The 16,096-nt window shown below is 43.6% G+C and overlaps 1 long non-coding RNA gene across 1 annotated transcript; it reads left to right on the top strand.

Moving 5' to 3' along the window:
- Positions 1 to 6,413: 6,413 nt before the first annotated feature.
- On the top strand, positions 6,414 to 12,982 carry LOC134810670 (uncharacterized). Its single transcript, XR_010159229.1, has 3 exons — positions 6,414 to 6,519; positions 12,045 to 12,162; positions 12,876 to 12,982. It is a non-coding gene; the product is annotated as an uncharacterized LOC134810670 (long non-coding RNA).
- The last annotated feature ends 3,114 nt before the right edge of the window (positions 12,983 to 16,096 follow it).

Here is a 16,096-nt window from a genome sequence, read left to right on the forward strand (position 1 = left end):
ATTAGATGCCACGTACCCCAGGAAGCTGTCTCTGATGCTGTCTTTCCCCCGGCAATGCAGCCTGAGGTCCTTCCTATCCAAACCTCCTTCCCCTCCTTACTCTTTTCACAGATGTCAGAAGCCTCTCCCTGCCTCCTCCTGCTCCCTGTCTCTTTTACCCTTCATGGTATTTCTTGGATAAATCTCGGAAACTGCTAATTTTATCCTGGCGTCTGCTTCCTGGAGCACCAGAACTGATCTAGTTCTTTTCCACGAGGCCTTGCCGCGTTAATGAAAACCTTTCCCCCAGACTCGATTCTCCCTTTCAACCTGTCCCTTTCCTCCATGGCCATCTCTCTCTTTGCCGTATCAGTGCAAGTCCACCAACTCTTCTGCAAAAATATAGAGTTGCTTTGCACTTCTCACATGCCCTTGTAAGGATATTCCATAGTAAAGGTGACAAATATGTATGTGTTTGGGTGTGGTATACACGGTGAGGTTAGTGTGCCTGTGTTGTCCAGGAGGAAACTGAGGTTTGGGAGGTTTAAAACCTTTTACTAATTTATCAATTTTTTGTTTCATTTTTGTGCGTGTGTGTTTTTTCAAGACAGGGTCTCACTCTGTCACCCCTGGCGTGCAGTGGCACAATCTCGGCTCACTGCAACCTCTGTCTCCTGGGTTCAAGTGATTCTCCTGCCTCAGCCCCCCAAGTAGCTGGGACTACAGGTGCACACCACCACACCTGGCTAATTTTTGTATTTTTAGTGGAGACAGGGTTTTGCCATTTTGCCCAGGCTGGTTTTGAGCTCCTGACCTCAAGTGATCTGCCTGCCTCAGTCTCCCAAAGTGCTGGAATTTCAGACGTGAGCCACTGTGACTGGCCTGATTTATCAGTTTTTTTTTTTTGAAACAGAGTCTTGCTCTGTTGCCCAGGCTGGAGTGCAGTGGCACAATCTCGAGTCATTGCAAGCTCTGCCTCCCAGGTTCACGCCATTCTCCTGCCTCAACCTCCCAAGTAGCTGGGACTACAGGTGACCGCCACCACGCCCAGCTAATTTTTTGTATTTTTTTTAGTAGAGACGAGGTTTCACTGTTTTGGCCAGGATGGTCTCGATCTCCTGACCTCGTGATCCACCCACCTCGGCCTCCCAACGTGCTGGGATTATAGGCATGAGCCACCGCGCCCGGCCGATTTATCAGTTGTTTTAGAGATAGGGTCTCACTGTGTTGCCCAGGCTGGAGTGCAGTGATGCGATCACAGCTCCCTGGATCCTCAAACTCCTGGGCTCAAGCAATCCTCCCCCATCAGCCTCCCAAGTAGCTGGGACTACACACCCAGGCCACCATGCTTGACTTGGCTTGGGAAGTTTCATAATTCGAGGCTGCAACAGAACTGTTTAGAACTCAAGTCTGTTCTTACTACACTATGTTTTCCTCCAAGACACTTTCCATTTAAAAGTTAAACAATAATTTGACTAGCAAATATTAAGGACTACGATATGACAGGAATTATGATAAGCACTGGGGATATAAAAATTAGTCCTTCTGGCTGGGTGCTGTGGTCACGCCCAGGTCAGCATTTTGGGAGACCTAGGAGGGCAGATCACCTGAGGTCAGAAGTTCGAGACCAGCCTGGCTAACATGGTGAAACCCCGTTTCCACTAAAAATACAAAAAATTAGCTGAGCTTGATGGCTCATGCCTGTAATCCCAGCTACTCAGGAGGCTGAGGCAGGAGAATTGCTAGAACCCGGGAGACAGAGGTTGCAATGAGCTGAGATCATGCCACTGCACTCCAGCTTGGGCAACAAGAGCAAAACTCCATCTTAAAAAAAAAAAAGAAAAAAATTAGTCCTTCTGATTCACTTAGGATATTGTAGTCTTTCTCTTCAATAAGGTGATGATCAAGTGGGATCATGTGAATAAATCGTAAAATGTGTGGTGCCAACAGTCAACGCCTAGAGGGAGGACGTGGACAAGCTAGGGCTTTTAAGAGACTAAGGAGGCCGGGCGCGGTGGCTCACGCCTGTAATCCCAGCACTTTGGGAGGCCAAGGTGGGCGGATCACGAGGTCAGGAGATGGAGACCATCCTGGCTAAGACGGTGAAACCCTGTCTCTACTAAAAATACAAAAAAATTATCTGGGCTTGGTGGCAGGCACCTGTACTCGCGAGGCTGAGGCAGGAGAATGGCGTGAACCCCAGAGGTGGAGCTTGCGGTGAGCTGAGATGGCACCATTGCACTCCAGCCTGAGCGACAGAGTGAGACTCCGTCTCAAAAAAAAAACACAAAAAAGAGTCTAAGGAATTTGTTCTGGGTGCAGTGGCTCATGCCCATAATCCCAACACTGTGTTTCCCCCTTCTTCTCACCCACTCCCTTCTTGAAGTCCTGGAGGCTGAGATGGGAGCAGCACTTGAGACCAGCAGTTTGAGGCTTCAGTGAGCTATGATCATGCCACTGCATTCTAGCCTGAGTAACAGAGCACGACTCATCTCTCAAAACAAAAACAATTCAGAGAATTTGGGAAGAGAGAGAAAAATGAAAATTTCAGACAGGGGGATCAACTCAAGGAAAACCTTGACAGTTGGAAAGTAGCCTGGTATATTTGAGGGATCTGAGACAGAATCAGTTTCATTAGGGTTCCCTTTTGAAGTAATGGGAGGTGAGGTTGGCCAGATAAGGGTATACCTCAAATGCCTGTAGGTAGTGAGGGGACCTTCTTAATCAAAGGAATAACAGAGAAAGTGCTGCTTCAGATAACCAAGGCCAAGGCTGAGTTTTGAATGCTGTCTGGGCTTAGCTTCCAATGACTGAGGGAGTTATTTCCCTGGATGAAGGTATGTTCTTATTTCAATTGATTCTTAAAGTACTTTTTATTAATATTTATTAAGGAGAGTTATCCAACTACTCATGAAGTTTAGGCGGTTACACTAGGGCAAGATATGTTTCCCTCATCTTCTCATCTACCACCTTCTTGAAGTCCTGGAAATCTAAGGAATGGAAGGAGGCCCTTGGTACTGTACCTCAAGGCTACAAGGAAGACATACATCATCCAACATAATAGATAAAGATAACAGGAGGGTAATCTTCACTATATAAAAGGGTGATTATGTTCCAGATACTCTGCATCGGATGCAGAGAAGACTTCTTCCTGACATCAATGCCAGAGGCAGATCTAAATCTAAATCTAATCTAAAAGGTGGTGGGACCTTGGGACAGGCTTCAGACTGGGGACAGGAGGTGGGGGTTAGGGGAGAGCAAAGGCCTAATCAGATTAGGGAGTGTCTAGTCAATTGTCTGTTGTAACAAAATATCATAAGCTGGGTAATTTATAAAGAAAAGAAGTTTATTTAGCCTGTGATTCTAGAGGCTGGGAAGTCCAAGAGCATGGTGCTGGCATCTGGTGAGAGTCCTCCCATGGCAGAAGGCAGAAGCAAGCACATGAGACAGAGCAGGAGCACAAGGGCAGACTTGCTCTATAACAGCCCATTCGCAAGGTAATTAACCTGCTCCCGAGATAATGACATTCATCCATTCATGAAGGCTCTGATCCCAAGACCTCCCACCAGGCCCCACCTCCCAAGACTGCTGCATTGGGAATCAAGCCTCCAACACATGGATTCTGGAAGACAAACACTCAAACCATAGCAGGGGGGAATGAAAGAGTTGAAAGAGACAGAGAGTGTGTCTAGGGGAAACGCTGTCTGGACTGTGATTTGGTCATAGGATGCATTTTGAGAGTTAGTATTGATGTATTAAGTCTTGCACATTTTTTTGTCAGATTTATCCCTCAGTATTTTTATTGCTATTGTAAGTGGTATTGCTTTTACATTTCAATTTCTAATTGTTCATTGCTACTGTATAGAAGTACAATTGATTTTTGTGTATTAATTTTTCATTCTGAAACCTTGCCAAAATCATTTATTAGGTCTAGTATCTGTCTTGTATTTGTTTTAATAGATTTCTCACTTTGGTTCTTTTAAAAATATCTTCTATGACTCTATTTAGCTTGTTCTACCTTTTCTGTAGCATCTTGAATACATGGAATACCATTATAAAAACTATTAATGTCCTTCTCTACTGATGCTAGCATCTATGTCAGTTATGAGTGAGTTTTAATAGTCTTTTCTCCTCATTATTGGTTGTATATTTCTACTTTGCATGCCTTATAACTTTTTATTGGATGCCAGACATTTTTGAATTTTACATTACTTTGTGTTACACCAGGCGCCTCTGCCTCCTGTACTCAAGGGATCCTCCCTCCTCAATCTCCCTAGTAGCTGGGACTACAGGCGCATGCCTGGCTTATTTTTGTATTCTTTGTAGAGACAGGTTTCACCATGTGGGCCAGGCTGGTCTTGAACTCCTGAGCTCAAGCCATCCTCCTGCCTCAGCCTCCCAAAGTGTGGGATTACAGGTGTGAGCCACTGTGCCCAGCTGAGACTGGGTAATTTATAAAGGAAGGAGGTTTAATTGGCTCATGGTTTTGCATGGAAGGAGGTTTGCATTGGCTCATGAAGCATGATGCTGGTAATTGCTTGATTTCTGGGGAGGCCTCAGGAAATTTACAAACATGGCAGAAGGTGAGTCTTACATGGCAGGAGCAGAAGCAAGAAAGAGAGTGAGGGGAAAGGTGCTACACACATTAAAATGACCAGATCATGTGATAACTCACTATTATGAGAACAGCACCAAGAGGATGGTGCTAAATCATTCATGAGAACTCCACTCTCATGATTTAATCATCCCCACCAGGCCCCACCTCCAACACTGGGGATTCCAATTTGACACAAGATTTGGGTGGGGGCACAGATCCAAGCCATATCAGAAGATCATTATTTCTGGCCTTGTGTATGATCTGGGTATTGTTCCCTCTAATCCTTTTGAGTGGCTCATGTCCTAAGCTCAGGTAGTTTACTCACACGATATTCATCTGAATACTCAATGGGGACTCCCTGCAGGTCTCCAGAGTTCACTCTCTGTGCAGCTCTCACTTCTCTAGTGCTCTGCCCTGTGAACTCTAACTGCTTTGGCTTTCCCAGACTTCCAGCTCCATTTCCTGAATTCAGGGGGAGGGCAGGGATCTTCCTGGATTCCCCCTCCCCATGCTGAAGATCAGAAACCTTCTCCAGGCAGTAAGTTTGGGCTAACATAAGGCTCATCTCATTTGTTTTCTATCAGGCAGGCATCACCCACTCTTTGTTTTCTTGAGAATCATCACTTCATATATATAATCTGGTGTTTTGGTGTTCATGGGTGATGGTAAATCTAGTCTCTGTTACTGTTACCAAAATGGTAGAGTTCAGTCTAGGTCATGTTGCTCACTGCACAGAAATCCAATCACTGAGACAACAAGCATTGCTAGGGAAGAAGGCTTTAATTGGGTGATACAGAGGAGGAGATGGCAGATCCGTCTCAAACCATCTCCTTGGCCAACTAAAATCAGGGGTTTATATAGCAGGGAGGAAACATAGTACACGCAGGAAAACAAGAATTGGGGAGGGGTAAGGAAAAGGAGTCAGTCAACAGGAAGCAGGTGGTTGCTTAGGCAGTCATGAAGGACGATCTAGCGTCTCATTGTCCAGAGGCAGTGATCTGGTAAGTTTCAACTCTTTGCTACTATCTGGGAGGCCTGATGGTAGGTTTCATATGAAAGGAACTCAGATAAGATCAATGTAACTTTTTCAAATGTTAAGACTGGAAGGGTCAATTTCTGTTTGTTCAAAAGAAACCATAAGCATCAGTTCTATGGGACAATTGGGCTGGTGGGAGTGAACACCCGCTCTCTCAAGGGTTAGGGCTACAAAACTCCATCCACTTTCTACTGGTGACAACTAGTTGTATGGTTCCACTTGGATACAATGGGGGTGAGGAGATGTTCTTGGCCGAACAGTTGCTTCTCAGCAATAACTCTGCACTAGAGGAGGGGAAGCATGAATTTTAGTGGCCAGCTAGCTGTCTCTGCTACAGTGTTCTTTTGTATTGTTTTGTTTTGTTTTGAGATGGAGTCTCGCTCTGTCCCCAGTCTGGAGTGTGGTGGCACAATCTTGGCTCACTGCAACCTCTGCCTCCTGAGTTCAAGAGATTCTTCTGCCTCAGTAGCTGGGACTACAGGTGTGCACCACCACACCCAGCTGATTTTTTTGTATTTGTAGTAGAGACGGGGTTTCACCATATTGGCCAGGCTGGTCTCGAACTCCTGACCTCAAGTGATTTGCCTACCTCGGCCTCCCAAAGTGCTAGGATTACAGGTGTGAGCCACTGCACCCAGCCATGCTACAGTGTCCTTATCTTTATCTTACAGATGAGCAAACTGGGGCACAGTAGAGTAAAAAGAAGCTCAACTGAGAAAAATTAGCATAGTGATGGTCACAGGCGAATGTGCATTTGCAGCTCCTACAGGCTTTAACCTCCTAACTCATTTTTCTGTTTAGGAGATTCTGAAAGCCATAAAATCAGTTGACCTCACCGACTGTTAGAGCCAGGAGTGCTGATTGTGAAAACAGTTGTCTCAGTATTCCACGTGGAATTGCATATGCGGTAAGAGAAAATTTTAAAACAAAACGGAGTTCAATTTCTAGGGAGCAGAGCTTTGTTTTCTTTTTTTGACCAAAACCTCAAGTAAAAGAAGAGAATGTAGTGGGAATAATTAGCCACAACGGGTGGTATAAATCCAAAGAGAAAAATAATTCATCAACTTTAAAGCAACTCATTTAAAACTGGGAGTGTGGTTTATTTGACCTGCATTTGGGAGCAAATATTAATGAAGAAGTAAAGGCAGCTTATGGCTTTTTCAGTTCTTTCATTTCCCTCTAGATGTCTTTGATAGAAACTAATTATCAATGCTCTTGATTTAATTTGGAAAAAAATTGGATGAAGGTTTTTCTTAAGTCCCATGTCACTGTTCATAACCCAGGAGAACTAAAATTCACCTCTGATCCTTCATCAGTAACTGCTCTAGTCAGTAGAGTCCAAGGAGTCCACTTTGGAAAACAAGAAAAATTATTATTATGGTGATTATTATTTTTTAAATAAAAATTTCTTGTGGGAATGCAGAAAGACCAGAGGAAATTTTCCCAGTGCTAAAGTTGCTTTTATTAACCCATTAAGCAGATAAACAAAACTTTCATTAATTGAAACCCAACCAAATTGAACCCATTTTTTTTTTTTTTTTTTTTGCTGCATTCTATTTTCAAGGAAAAAAAAAAAAAAGACTCAAAAGCAAGAAAACGGCCGGATGCAGCGGCTCATGCCTGTAATCCCAGCACTTTGGGAGGCCAAGACGGGCAGATCACGAGGTCAGGAGATCGAGACCATCCTGGCTAACACGGTGAAACCCTGTCTCTACTAAAAATACAAAAAATTAGCCGGGTGTGGTGGCGGGCGCCTGTAGTCCCTGCTACTCGGGAGGCTGAGGCAGGAGAATGGCGTGAACCCAGGAGGCGGAGCTTGTAGTGTGAGCCGAGGTGGCACCACTGCACTCCAGCCTGGGCGACAGAGCGAGACTGTGTCAAAAAGAAAAAAAGCAAGAAAACAAGATACTGTCAGGAACTTATCATAAAATGAACTTTCAATATGATATTTAGGATCCATTAGATATGTAGCCAATCATGTACACTTCCTACATTTCGTCTGCAGTATTTCTTTTTTTTTTTTTTTTTTTTTTTGAGACAGAGTGTCACTCTGTTGCCCAGGCTGGTGTGCACAGGTGGAATCATGTTTCACTGCAGCCTCAGCCTCCCCAGGCTCAGGTGATCCTCCCACTTCAGCCTCCCGAGTAGCTGGGATTATGGGTGTGTGCTACCATGCCCGGCTAAATTTTTTTTTTTTTTTTTTTTTTTGTAGAGACAAAGTTTCGCCATGTTGCCCATGCTCATCTCAAACTCCTGGGCTTGAGGGATCTGCCCACCTTGGACTCTCAAAGTGTTGGGATTACAGGTGTGAGCCATCACATCTGGCCGGCAGTGTATTCTTAGTTACTGATGTTTTCCAGGGTTATATCCTCAATTTTCTTACCTTTTTTGGTAGTATAAGATTGGGATTAAGAATGTGGGCTTTGGATTTGAATACTAGCACCATCATTTATAAATTTTGCAGCATCATCTGAATGGGCAAAATATCAATACCTACTCATAGAATTGTTTGATTAACTGAGTTAATACATGTCAAGTGCCAGATCAATGACTGTCATGGAGGAAATGCTCAATACATACTTGCTATTATTATTCTTATTCTACATGGCATCCCTGGATGGCACTTTTCCTCCTTGATATTCATAGCTTCAACTTTCATTTATATGCTAGTATTGATAGCATCCAAACAGAAGTGTAAAAATATACATGTGTATTTATAAATATGGCTTTGTCCCACAGTTTATCTACTGGGACTGTTTTTTTTCATTGACCTTCACCCTTGAGGGACCCACAATATCATTTCCAAGTAGTCAGCCTTATATATGGGGTTCTACATCTTATTTTATTTTGAGACAGCATCTTGCTCTGTCACCCAGGCTGTAATGCAGTGGTACAATCATAGCTCCCTGCAGCCTCGACCTCCCAGGGTCAAGTGATCCTCCTGCCCCATCCTCCCAAGTAGTTGGGACTACAGGCATGCAGCATCATGCCTGACTATATCTTTAAAATTTTTGTAGAGATGGGGTCTCACTATGTTGCTCAGGCTAGACTCAAACTCCTGGCTGAAATGATCCTCTGGCCTCAGCCTCCCAAAATACTGGGATTACAGGCATGAGGGGTTCCACATATCCTTACATTCTACCACTGCAGAACCGTATGGTGCTGCCCACTGAGACCCCTGTCTTCAGCTTTGATGATTGCTGTTCTCTTCTAGTGAGGTTAGAATCTACTTATCCTGCAGACTAGTCCTCTCCTGCCAGTGGAATCCATCAAGGCTCTGCAAGACTCCAGGCCTGAGTGTCCCTGTGCTCACTGACCAGGAGGCCGCTGTGACATGGCCCTTTAGAAAACCCCCCACCACCGAGTCCATCATGCCTCCCCTTCCCTGTTACCTTTGGTTACCGCTTTCTCTCTGCTTCTAGCTCTCTGCTTGCTGTTCTCCGACTCACCTTCTTCTCTGCTCTCTTTCCAAGACTTCCACTTGTCCCATAGTAAACAGATGTCTCAGCATCCTCCACCTTTTCACTGAAGGCTCCTCTGTTGCCATGCCTGAGCTGAAACTGGGCTGGCTCCTCTGGACACTGCTTCCCCCCAGGAGCCATCTCAAATGGGTCCTTTTCATTTTCTCACTCCATGCATGCCCGAAGGTGGGCAGAGAATCTCTGCTTTCCTCCAGTTTTTGCCACAGGTTTCTCCCTCCTGTTACTGCCACCCACTGTCCGCCTGAAAAATGTTCTCCATTTAGGGAAGTCACTGGCATGGGGCTCAGGCTCCTACCTTCCACTCTTAAGTCCTGCTCATCTCTGTGACATTATCTCAGCTGTTCCCCAGCAACCCTTTTCACAAACATATCCTGTACTTTATCATAACACATAACTGTCCATCCCCAAAAGAATAAGTGTAGACATGCCCTCCATCAACCAGGGCCTCTTAATGTTGCAGCTGCCTCAGGGGCTCACGCCTGTCTCACGTGTTTCTTGACCCTGTGGTCTATTGTTATTGACCCTTAATCCCTTGAGGCTCAGCTCTTCCCCTATCCAGTCTTCACCTTATTTTCCACCCAACTTAGACTTTTTGATTCATTGTTTCCATATTTCCCTTGCTGATATGATTGGGCTATGTCCCCACCCAAATCTCATCTTGAATATTAGCTCCCATAATTCCCAAGTGTTGTGGGAAGGACCCAGGGGGAGATAATTGAATCATGGGGGCGGTTTCCCCCATAGTGTTCTCGAGGTAGTGAACAAGTCTCACAAGATCTGATAGATTTATAAACGGTTTCCCCTTTCACTTGGGTTTCATTCTGTCTCGTGCCTGCTGCCATGTAAGACGTACCTTTCACCTTCCACCATGATTGTGAGGCCTCCCCAGCCATGTGGAACTGAATCCATTAAACCTCTTTTTCTTTATAAATTACCAAGTCTCAGGTATGTCTTTATTTGCAGCATGAGAATAGACTAGCACACTTGCCAATTAACTTCTTTGCTCACATTTCCTTTTTGTTGTTGTTGTTATATCCTCCCTAAAATACCTGGATTGACGTCCCAAAGCGCTGGGATTATAGGTCAGTTTGTGTCTGACTTCACCTTGCTTAAACCTGGACTACTGCATTTCTAAAGAAAATAGCATTATCATATAGATTGGTAGACTCTAGATTCATATTTTTTTCAGCCTTAACAGGGCTGAATTCTCTGAATTAATGATTTCAAACCTTTTTCATTCTCCTCAATGGCCTACAACACCCTGCATTGGAGGCCCTCCATTGTTTCTCTGACCCCACCTCCTACTGCTGTCACAGTTGCCCACACCTGTCCAGCCTCACTGGCCTCCCTGCTAAATCTGGAATGGATCTGTGATGGTCAGTTTGTGTGACAACTTGACTATGCTATAGTCTCCAGCTATTCAATCAAACACTAACCTAGGTGTTGTTACGAAGGTAGTTTTTAGATGGAATTAAAACCCATAATCAGCTGACTTTAAGTAAGGCAGATAATCCCAAATAATCTTTCTTTCTTTTTTTTTTTTTTTTTGAGACAGAGTCTCTCTCTGTTGCCCAGGCTGGAGTACAGTGGCGTGATCTCGGGATCTCAGCTCACTGCAACCTCTGCCTCCTGGGTTCAAGTGATTCTCATGCCTCAGCCTCCTAATCAGCTAGGATTACAGGCGTGCACACCACCACGCCCAAATAATTTTTTTATTTTTAGTAGAGATGGGTTTTCACCATGTTGGCTAGGCTGGTCTGGAGCTCCTGACCTCAGGTGATCTGCCCGCCTCGGCCTCCCAAAGTGCTGGGGTTACAGGCATAAGCCACCACACCAAGCCCCCAGATAATCTTAACAGGCCCGATTCAGTAAGTTGAAAGGCCTAACAAGCAGAACTGAGGCTTTTCTGCAAACTAGAGCTTCAGCTCATACCTCAGAATTCTAGCCTGCCCTTCCTGTTGGCCTGCCTTACAAATATTGGACTTTCTTAGCAGCCTTCACAGTCACATATGCCAATTCCTTGCAACAAATTTCTTAATATATATCTCCCACTGGTTCTATTTCTCTGATTGAACCCCAACATGGATTTTTGTACCTGAAAGTGAAGTGCTACTGTAACAAATACTTAAACATGTGAAAGTGGCTTTAGAATTGGGCAGTTAATGAGAGAGACTGGAAGAACTCTGAGAAGCGTGATTGAAAAAGTCTAAATTGGGGCCAGGTACAGTGGCTCACACCTGTGATCCCAACATGTTAGGAGGCTAAGATAGAAGGATTCTTTCAGCCCAGGAGTTCAAGGCTGCAATGAGCCATGATTGCACCACTACACACCAGCGTGGGTGACAGAGTGAGACCCTATTTCTAAAAAAGAAAAAATAAATTAAAAAGTCTAAATTGTCTTACAGACTGTTAGGAGAAATATGGATGTTAAAGACTCTCTGAGGGGTCAGAAGGAAGTGGGGATCATACGAGAGAAGGCCTAAATTGTCTTAGAGGTTACCTAAATTGTCAGAAACAGATGGTTTGTGGAAGTATGGACATTAAAGACGTTAACCTACTGGCTTGGATTAAAGTAAAAACGAATAATTTTTTAAAAAGAAAAATAATAATTAAGAAACAAAAAAAAGGTGCTAACTGTGAAGATCCAGAATGAAATGGGGACTATATTTTTGAAAACAGGAGGAAAAGAGATCCTTGATATATAGTGGCAAAAAAGCTGAGTTGAGTTGTGTCCTACATGTATATGGAAAGCAGAACTTTTAAACAATGTATTTGGATATTTAGCTGAGGAAATTTCCAAGCAGGGTGTTGAAAGCATAGCCTGGTTTCTTCTTGCTGCTTATAGTAAAATGTGAGAGGAAATAGATCAATTGAGGGAAGAACTGTTTTTGTTGTTGTTGTTGTTGCTGTTTTGGTTTGTTTTGAGACGGAGTCTCACTTTTTCGCCCAGGCTGGAATGCAATGGCACGATCTTGGCTCGATGCAACCTTCACCTCCTGGGTTGAAGCAATTCTTCTGCCTCAGCCTCCCAAGTAGCTGGAACTGCAGGCATGCACCACCATGCCCAGGTAATTAAGAACTGTTAATCAAAAAGGAACAGGACTTCATGATTTGGGAAATCCTCAGCCTATCCAGATTGCAAAAGATGCTAAAATGAGATTCACTGTCAGGAGAGCTGTGCTCTGGAAAGAAGGCCAAGGGTGTGGCTCGACAGCTTTTTGCTAGTGCCTGGAATGGATAAAAATTCAGAATATTCAGTCATAAAGAGAACTCTGAAGAGATTAGGCATATGATTCATAGGTTCTCTTAGCCATCTCAGCAGAAGCCAGGAATAATGATGAAATTATCAGGTGAAACCTGTGAAGGAGTCTTTGGTCTAATGGAATGGATTTCCATGATATACATAGTAGACCTACAAGGCTTTTGAGATTTGTAAAGAGAGGGCTGAAACAGAGGACTGAATGAAAGAAAGCTGTAGGACTCCCAGGCAGAACAAGCTGATAAAACTTCTCTGCCACAAACAAATACAATCTTTTCTGAAAAAAGAAGGATGGCCCAGAAGGTAGAACCTTGGGCCCAGAGGGTGGAGCCTCTGGCCACAGAGAATTATTCACTGGCCTTGAAAACTAATGGAGTTTGCCTTGCTGGATTTCAAAATTGTTTAGGACCGGTGCTATTTTTTCCTTCCATTTTGTCCTGCTTTGAATGGGAGTAGCTGCAACTGGCATCCTGTTCCATCATTGTATTTGCTGAGCAGATAATTTGTTTTCTAATTTCACAGGTCCATAGATGGAGAGGAATTTTGCTCAAGGATTGATGATACCCAGAGTCTTACCTATACATGAGTTAGATGATTTAAATATTTAATAAAGTATCTTATAAACATGATATTCTTTATTTTTTTTTCTGTCACCCAGGCTGGAGTGCAGTGGTGTGATCATAGCTCACTGCAGCCTCAAATTCCTGAGCTCAAGCTTATTCTCCTGTCTCAGCCTCCCAAGTAGCCTGGGATTATAGGCACGTGCCACCACACCTGGCTAATTTTTAAAATTTTTTTGTGGAGAAAAATTTTTTAATTTTTTTGTTATGTTGCCCAGGATGGGATATTCTGTAAAATATATAAAAATAACTGCAAAACTAAAATGTAAAACAAACACTAGATTAGGAGACAGGAGACCTGACTTCTGCCCCACTCTTTTAACACCTTACTAGTAACGTTGTATAAGTCTCTCAATTCTTTCTGGGCCAATACCTGCACTTGGTAAATCAGGACTATTAATAGTACCCTCCTTATATCACAATGCTATATGAATCAAAGTAGGTCATGGGTATGACCATGCTTAAAATTGTGTTAGGTATTGTACAAATATATAGTATTATTTTTGCTGAGGGTTGAAGTAAACAAAAATAATTCAGTTGTTAAGCAGGAAATATCAAATGGTCTGAGAGACACAGCTCATATCATACCTTGACCTCAATGTTACCAGCCTTGATTTAGATAATGAGATTTGAGATTTTTGAACAGATAAAGTTTAGATGAAATTTTGGTCTTTGAATTGATGCCATAATGGATTGAGCTGTTGGGATGAGGTGAATATATTTTGCATATTGGATTGTTGTGAATCTTTAAGGTTCAGGAGATGAGCTGTGGTAGACTGAAGAGTGATTCTCAAATATATTCAGGACCTAATCCCTGGAGCCTGTGAATATTACCTAATGTGTCAAAAGGGACTTTGTGCAGATGTGATTAAATGAAGGACCTGGTTTTGAGATAGGGAGATTATGCTGGATTGGCCTGATAAGCACTAATGTAAGTGTTCCGAAGGGAGATTTGACTATGGAAGAGGAAGTAGCAGGTGTGAGAATGGAAGCAAGAGGTTGGAGTGGTACAAGGAGCGGCCATGAGTCAAGAATTGCAGGCAGCCTCTCCAAGCGGGAAGAGGCAAGGAAACAGATTGTCCCCTGCAGCCTCCACAAAAAGTCCAGCCTGGATGACACCTCAACTTTAACCTTGTGAACTTTTGGCTTCCAGAACTTATGGGAGAATAAATTTATGTTGTTTCCAAGGACAAAGTTGACAGTAATTTGCTGCGTCAGCAATAGGAAACTCACACAATATCCTACACGCTCTCACCTGAGGACTTTTGTGCTGGCTATTCCTTCCTCCTCAAATATTTTCGCCAGATAGCCATCTGGCTGACTCCTCCACCATCTTCAAATATTGGCTTACACGTGAAGCCTCTCTTTACCTTGTCATTTGACATTGCAGCCTTCCTTCTACATCCTCCCCACCAGAGCTCTTCATTCCCTTCACCCTCTATTCGCTCAAAGTACTCACAACCTTCTAGCATTCTATGTAATTCACTTACTTATTATATTCATTGTAGATTATTTGTCTTCCCACCTTGGGATACGAGCTCCACAATGGCAGGGGCCTTTTTCTACTTTGTCCATTACTGAATTCTGTGTACTCAAAATAGTGCTTGGTGCATGGGGGTTACCCAGTAAATATTTATCGGATGAATAAAACTTCCTATCCAGTTGCCTCACTCTTCATCTCAGCAGATGATTTTACTTCCAATTTCATAGAAAAGAAACTAGAAATCATCAGGGAGGGCGCCATTAATCTTGTGTTTCTGCCTTTCCGCTGTCTTCTCCCCATTCTACCTTTTGCTTCCCTTCCAAGTGAATTCCTCCACCTGGGTTTTGGTTTCCACTACTCCTACCTAGTCAGGAAAATCAAAGATTAAATTATCCTTTTTCTTATATTCTTTCTTTTTAGACAGGGTCTCGCTGTGTCACCCAGGCTGGAGAGCAGTGGCACATTCATAACTCACTGCATCCTGGAACTCCTGGCCTCAAGCCATCCTCCTGCCTTGGCGTCCCAAAGTGTTGGGATTACAGTGTGAGTCACCATGCCTAGCCTCTCTTCTGCTTCTCTAATTGTGCATTCTCAGTTACCTTTTTCTTTTTCTTTTTTTTTTTTTTATGTTTTTCAAGACGGAGTCTTACTCTGTTGCCCAGCCTAAATTGCAATGGCGCGATCTCAGCTCACTGCAACCTCCGCCTCTCAGGTTTAAGCAATTCTCCTGCCTCTGCATCCTGAGTATCTGGGATTACAGGCACCTGCCATCATGCCTGGTAAATTTTTGTATTTTTGTAGAGATGGGGTTTCAACCATGTTGGTCAAGCTGGTCTTGAACTCCTGACTTTAGGTGTTCTGCCTGCATCGGCCTTCCAAAGTGCTGGGATTACAGGTGTGAGCCACCATCCCCAGCCTTAAGTTACCTTTTCAGACTCCTCTTTTTGTGCCCTCTAAATGTCGCTATTTCCCAGAGTTTTGCCCTAGTCTACTTTGTCTTTTTGTATCGTACATTCTTTGAAGCCCATGGATTCAAGAGCCATCTATAATACAAGTATTCCCAAGTGCATTACTTCATCAGATAAGTGCCAGCCACTAACTAGGTGCTGTGGATATAGCAGTGAATAAGATGGACATAGTCTCATGGAGCTTCTACTTGGGGTCTGAAGGCAAAACTAAGAAAAAGTTTAAAAGGTAGATAAGATCATTTAGAATAATATAAGTGCTATTAAGAATAGCTCAGGGTATGCTGGGCATGATGGCTCATGCCTGTAATCCCAACACTTTAGAAGGCTGATGTGAGAGGATCCCTTGAGGTCAGGAGTTCAAGACCAGCCAGGGCAACATAGGGATCTTTTGTAGAATCTCTATAAAAAATAAAGAAAATTAGTTGGGTACGGTAGCACACACCTGTAGTCCCAGCTACTCAGGAGGCTGAGGCAGGAGGATCACTTGAGCCCAGGAGTTCGAGGCTAGTGAGCCATGATCATGCCACTGCACTCCAGTCTGGGCAACAGAACAAGACTGTCAAAAAAAAAAAAAAAAGTCCTAACTCACGGTAATGGAAAAGAAGGTAACTGGGCAGGTGCAGGGTTGGAAGGCTACTCTGGATAGAGGGGCAGTGAAGGTTTCCTTGAGGA

This window comes from Pan troglodytes, chromosome 7, assembly GCF_028858775.2.
Source record: "Pan troglodytes isolate AG18354 chromosome 7, NHGRI_mPanTro3-v2.0_pri, whole genome shotgun sequence".
Lineage (NCBI taxonomy): Eukaryota > Metazoa > Chordata > Mammalia > Primates > Hominidae > Pan > Pan troglodytes.